Source organism: Panthera onca, chromosome C2 (assembly GCF_046562875.1).
Source record: "Panthera onca isolate mPanOnc1 chromosome C2, mPanOnc1 haplotype 2, whole genome shotgun sequence".
In the NCBI taxonomy this organism is placed as follows: domain Eukaryota; kingdom Metazoa; phylum Chordata; class Mammalia; order Carnivora; family Felidae; genus Panthera; species Panthera onca.
Genome location: NC_138347.1, coordinates 92,064,217 through 92,070,216, shown reverse-complemented (window position 1 = coordinate 92,070,216; position 6,000 = coordinate 92,064,217). Strand labels below are relative to the sequence as shown.

General features: G+C 41.1%; 1 protein-coding gene across 5 annotated transcripts in view; it reads left to right on the top strand.

Moving 5' to 3' along the window:
* The first annotated feature begins 4,163 nt into the window (after positions 1-4,163).
* The window catches only part of NAALADL2 (N-acetylated alpha-linked acidic dipeptidase like 2), a 1,341,335-nt gene continuing 1,339,498 nt past the window's right edge, over positions 4,164-6,000 (top strand). For 2 of the 5 annotated variants that reach the window (XM_078432146.1, XM_078432147.1), the window contains exon 1: positions 4,164-4,279. The gene's annotated coding sequence lies outside the window, so the exon portion shown is untranslated. Of the gene's footprint in view, positions 4,280-4,631; positions 4,712-6,000 lie in introns of those variants that run through there. The other 3 variants (XM_078432148.1, XM_078432149.1, XM_078432151.1) reach the window with 2 other exon arrangements.

Sequence of the window (6,000 nt, the reverse complement as noted above, 5' to 3'; positions counted from 1 at the left end):
AGTTTAGCTTTCAGGAATTCTTCTCATAGTAAACTTCAAGACTTTTGGAGTTATGACAGGGAGATTATTCAAGTACAGAATAAGTTTCCTAACTTTATCTTTTTATACCTAACATATACTATTTGGTATTTGTTTTCTTTTTTAAAAATTAATTTTCAGGGGCACCTGGGTGACTTAGTCAAGCCTCAGACTTTAGCTCAGGGCATAACCTCATGGTTTCGTGGCTTTGAGCCCAGCATCGGGCTCTGTGCTGATGGCAGCAGGGCCTACTTGGGATTCTCTCTCTCTCCCTCTCTCTCTGCTCCTTCCCCACGTGTGCTCACAGGTGTTCTCTCTCTCTCTCTCTCTCTCTCTCTCAAATAAATGAATAAACTTAAAAAAAAACTAAAAATCAATTTTCAGGAGCACTTGGCTGGCTCAGTCAGAAGAGCACGCAACTCTTGACCTTGGGGTCATGACTTCAAGCTCTAGGTTAGGTTACTTAAAAAATTAAAAAAATAAATTAATTTTCAAATAGGTAATATATTTATACGGAAAGGAAAACAACAACAACAAAATGCAACGAAGTCTCTTTTGCACCTGTTTCTCAGTCCAATGAATACATTTGACTGCTCCTTTACTGTGAGTAACTATTGTTAGTTTCTTATGTTCCCCTCAAGAATTTATGAATGTATAAATGAATATAAACATATTTCTTCTTTGCAAGTACAATATTTTGCACATTGTTTTTTTTCTACTTTGTATATCTTGCATTTCCCAAAACTGTTTACAGAAAAGTTCATTCAATTCCTCCCCCCTCCCTGACAGCTACAGTTGCATACAGTACATTCTATTGGATGAATGTACTATAATTAATGTAACTAGTCTCCTACAGATGGACTTTTAGGTTATTTCCAAACTTTTGTTGTTACAATGAATAATGTTGTACATGTGTTATTTCTACAGAAATCAATTCCCAAAAGTAATTTGCTGGTTCCAGGAGAGTGTAATTTTGGTGTTTTAATTTTGTTACTAAATTGCTCTCTGTAGGGGGTTATAATAACTTATACTCCAATCAGAAATGTATGAAAGGGCTTATTTTCTACAATTGTTTATGTTTCCAATGAAAATTTTAATTAACCTGAGAATCTGTAGTTGTGACATTGTCCAAAACCAAAACCATAAAGTGATCATTCTTCAACCCACTTCAAATGTCTAAAAAAGATCAGTGCTATAGATATGAATAATTTCAAATAAACCTCTTCTAAAATACGTAAGATTTCATTGGTACATATAGATTCATAAGTACATATGTGTTGTTGCTGTTGACAGAGAAGGACAAGGATCTGTATCTTTAAGATTGTCCTCCCTTATTGAGCCGGATTAGCTAGGAATCTTGTAACATAATGTTCTCAGCTAACACTCAGTTTTGGCTTGAGAATCTCACTTCAGCTTTGCTATAGTCGTTAGTAGCATTCCTGAAAGTAGTTTTCAAAACTAAATTTGTTGAGGCTGTTTAACTATTGCTCCTATTACTCACTGATTTAGCAACAGGTAACGTAACAGTATTTGGAATGTGGCATGAAACCTTTACTACACTGGAGTTTTAAGTTAGAACAATGTTGACTTTCACAATGCAATCAGTCCCTTCCAATAATAATCTTATATGAAATAAGAAATTTCTTAATTAGAAATCATATTAGCACACGAAAGTTTAATTCAGTTGTGTCAAAGAAACTTGTAATGTCATCAATTGATACAATTATAACCTGTTATATTCTATCTATAAAAACCTTAAAAAGCAGGTCACTCTGCTTTACATTATTAACGTTAATAATGATGGAATAAGAATTTTAAAAGCAAACACTTATTAGTCAAAATATACTTTTGGATAAATTCACAAAATGCTCAAAAGCCCATGAGCCAAGGTTTAGTTCACAAAGTGCCAGGAGTCCTACTAAAAAACGCATTCAAGTAGATTCTGGTGGTTGAGGTGTTAATGGGCATACAAAACCAGGTGGTGAGTTTTTGTCTCTACCTAAAATGAATGGAATTATCTTCTCAGACCAAAACATTTCAGGCAAGGTAAGCTTTTTTATCTAAACTGACCAGATCTTTTTGGTTTCAGCTTTAGTTTGTATGTCCTATTTGCCTAAAGCAAGTCACAAGCATTCACATGACAGCCAAAAGTTCAAAGGTTCCCCTTAGAAAAAAACTTCCTAATCTCTTTGTCTATTTTCTGGGCTTTGGTTTTGTTTTCTTGCTCCTTTTAGTTTAAGGGCTTCACACCATTTAAGATTTCATCTCTTTGTTTCATTAATAAAGGTTTAATGAAAATCTGTTGGCCTCAGCCTTAAGGCTTAGCAAAACTGAAACAAAGAGAGTGGGATTCTTATCTTAGGGTTTTCCCCAATTCTGCAAAAATTAATCCCCTCAAATATTTTGCTGGTGTTTTTCCCTGAAAGAGGCACCTCCAAATCTTTTACCCGGCAGGAGACCTCCTAGGAATTCATTTCAAGAATCTGATAAAGGTTTTTTTTTTTTTTTTTCCCCTCCTCCTCTCTCTTTTCTTTCTTTTGTTTGTATTCGAAAGGCTGGGTGGTAAAGCAAGATACCCATTTTTCTTGATCTGATAGAGAAAACTTTCCTCTAGCCTTCCGTGCTTCCAGTAATTAGGGCATAGAACTCTTTCTGATTTCTATTCCATTCTCTTTTTCAGTCTATTTTCTTGTTTGTCTAGAATAACTTCTGATTTCACATCTGCCAATTTACCCTTGCTCTCATTAAAACTTCAACTGAAAAACCTTTCTTTCAGAAAGTTTGACCCTACTTAGAGAGGCCTAGCTAAAATTCCTTCCATGCCTTAGTATTAATTAAAACCACGTTTCCCCTGGGTAGGTTCATTGTATAAAAATGATATAATAAAAGTGGATAAAAAGAAATACATTAAAAGCAGAAACAAAGGTAAGGGAGAACAGAACTGGGAGAAAAGTTTACTTGTTTTGCAGTCTTTAACTGTATGCTCATTGTGGATGGATACTCATATAATAAATAACTAGCTTAGCTTTTATTTTCAAGTTCTCTTCTCAAATCTTTATTCAGATTCCTTTCTTCCAAAATTGACAGTACAGAGGGAACATCATACAGTTATTAAAACTAAGCAGAATGCATCCATCTGGCATGTCTTTCAGGAATCCAGCCCACTAAGTTTTGCTATGGGTTTGATGACTCAACCCACTAAGATGCAGCACAAGGAAGAATTTCCTCATTTTGCAGAACTGCCAAATCTCATTCATTGGAGCGAAGGCTCCTCATTTGGGGCTCATTTTGAGACAGTTGTTTATCTGTTTAAATATTTTTTAAAAATCTCCCTCAGCAGAGGGAGTTTGTCATGATTTTCTAAATAGCAAGTAAATATACTCCTCCTCCATTCCCCATGAAGCTTCCTTCAGATGTCTGGTCACTGCACCTAGTTTTCCTTGCCCCCTCTGCCCTTTTCCTTTTCTTTTCCTTTTTCCACCTCAGCTACATCTATTGACTTCACTTATTTTTTTACAGGCACCAATTTATTTTCTTCCATTGAGGCATTTATCTAATTTACCCCACTTGCAAAAAGTCCTTGCTTTATTTTTGAATCCTTCCTTGTAAAGCTGCTCCTCTAGGCTCGTCTTCACTTAACCCCAGTTTATTTTTAAATCCTAATAATTAACGTTTAGTACAGGTACTATGCCAAGTACCCTCCAAGCATTTTCTGTCCGGAGGGAGGCACTTTTATTATCCTGTTTGACAGATGAGAAACAAAGGCAAGGGATTCAAGTAACTTGCACAAGGTCTGAGAGCTGCAAGTGAAGCTGAGCGTTATACCCCATTCACTGGCTCCACAGGTAATGCACTTAAAGAAAAAAAATCTTTAATAAAAAGTTTTATTAGACACAAAGAGTATTTGTAAACTATTTGCAAATTATAAAAGAAGCTCATATCTGTCCCACCTTGAGACAAGCTTTTCAGTTTTGTCCCCTTAAAAAAAATTCCTTTCCTATTTTTGAACCTCTTGCCATTTAACACGGCTCCTCGAGGCCCCTCTTCCCACTTCGCTCGGCAAACGTGTCTTTTATTATGACTCAGCCCAGCCCGCTCCTTGCCAAGCGGCTGACGCTCGCGGCGGAGGCGCCGGGGCCGCCGCTCGGGGGCGAGGGCTCGCGCCGCGGCTCGCGCGCTCTCCTCCCGCTTTACGGCTGCTGAAAACCCGGCCCGCGCTCGGCAGCCGTACCGCAGACGAGCCCGCGCCCGCGCCGCTCAGGTAAACGAAGTCTTTCTGTTTTCAAAGTTTTGCCAAAACCAGCTAGGCGCTCTGAGGCGGCGCGGTCTGGGCCGAGCCTTTCGGCCCTGTCTCCCGCCCAGACTGGCGCGGCTGTGGCCCTGGCCGCACCCCTGCGTGGGTCCCGGGACGCCGACCGGGCGTCAGGATCCGGGCGGAGGGGCGCCCGGGCGGCGGCAGGGCGGGGGCAACCCCGAGGGGCGGCGCGCGGGGCACCTGGCTCCGCCAGTCCCCCCGCCATTCGCTGGCCCCCAGCGAATAGAGCCCCCATCCCCGCCTCGAGGCCCCCGCCCACCTCTCGAAGCCGATTGTCTACGAGCGGAGCCTGGCAACTCCCGAGTGCCCTTTCTGACACGTTCACACATGCACGCAAGCCGGCTGGGCTGTCCCACGCGGCACCCTAGCGGGACGCAGGTAAAGACGAGCGGCGCTGCGGACCGGTGTTTTGGGGATGGCTCGCCCCGAGTGACGCCCCGCGTGTGGAATGCCGCTCCGGAGGACGCGCAGGACCGCTTTCTCGAGGAAGTTTAGGAGAAAGTGTTGAAAGAGCAGCCTGTGATTAGCGCCTGCGCTGGCTTCTACCTTAGCGTCAGCCTTAGTACACGTTTGCCCTGCGGTCTCCTTGCGTAGCTCCATCCTCTAGCCCCCCTGACCCCTTCGTTTTCCGAATTCTGTACTTTTCCCCCTTCCATCACCCCGTTTGTTGGGTGTCTCATCTTGTGGTGTCTGTGTTCTTTTGTTCCTCACTGTTAGAATAACAGGCACACGTACAGTATCATTTACTTTTCTATCCTCCCTTTGCTTCCTGTGACTTGTGCATCCTGAGAGCAGTAATAGATCCTGGACCTGCGCATGAATGTCCTCACTTAGACATAACAGAAGACGTGGGTTTGTTAGAAACCGACCGTAAAAACCTAGATAGCGGTGCTACTTGTTGATGGACTACATCTTGACAACTATAAGCAGTTATGTCACAGGTTTCTGTGGTATTCACTCCATTGAGTTCAATCCAATAACAGTTCTTTGAATGCCGGTCATGGGTACTGGATGACGGGTTAAGAGAGAAACAAGATTCAGTTCTTGTCCTGCAGAGACTCCATATCCAGGAGAAGGGACCATGGTGAACACTACTGCAAAAGTGATACAAAGTGCTCTGGGTGAATGGTCAAAAAGGAGTAAGGAAAGGATTGGGTTTTATGTTGGAGTAGGATTTTCCCCATTTCTTTAAAATCCCTTAAGAATTCTCAATAGGAAGAGGATATCTTTAACAGTAGTTTCAATTGGCAGTAATCTCTGATTTCAAGACTTCTGAGAAATAAGAAAGTAACTCCTCTTCACAAGAGTGATCTAATATATTCCTGGTACCATACAAAGAGTATTATGGACTTTTGTTATAGTACTAACAAGGATGAAATGATCAATTTGTTACTTGCTTACAAAAGCATTATCAGATTTACATAGAGACATGAATACTTATTCATTTAGTCAACAAATATTTATCGAGTGCCCGATGTGTGCCAAGCATTGTTTTTGGCGCTGCAATATACTGCCTTCTTGGAATATACATTCTAGTGGAGGGAGACAGTATATACAATACATAGAAAAATATGTGATGTTACTATAGTAAGTGCCGTGGGGAAAGGGTGTGTGTGTGTGTGTGTGTGTGTGTGTGTGTGTGTGTGTGTGTGTTTAGTAGTTTAAAA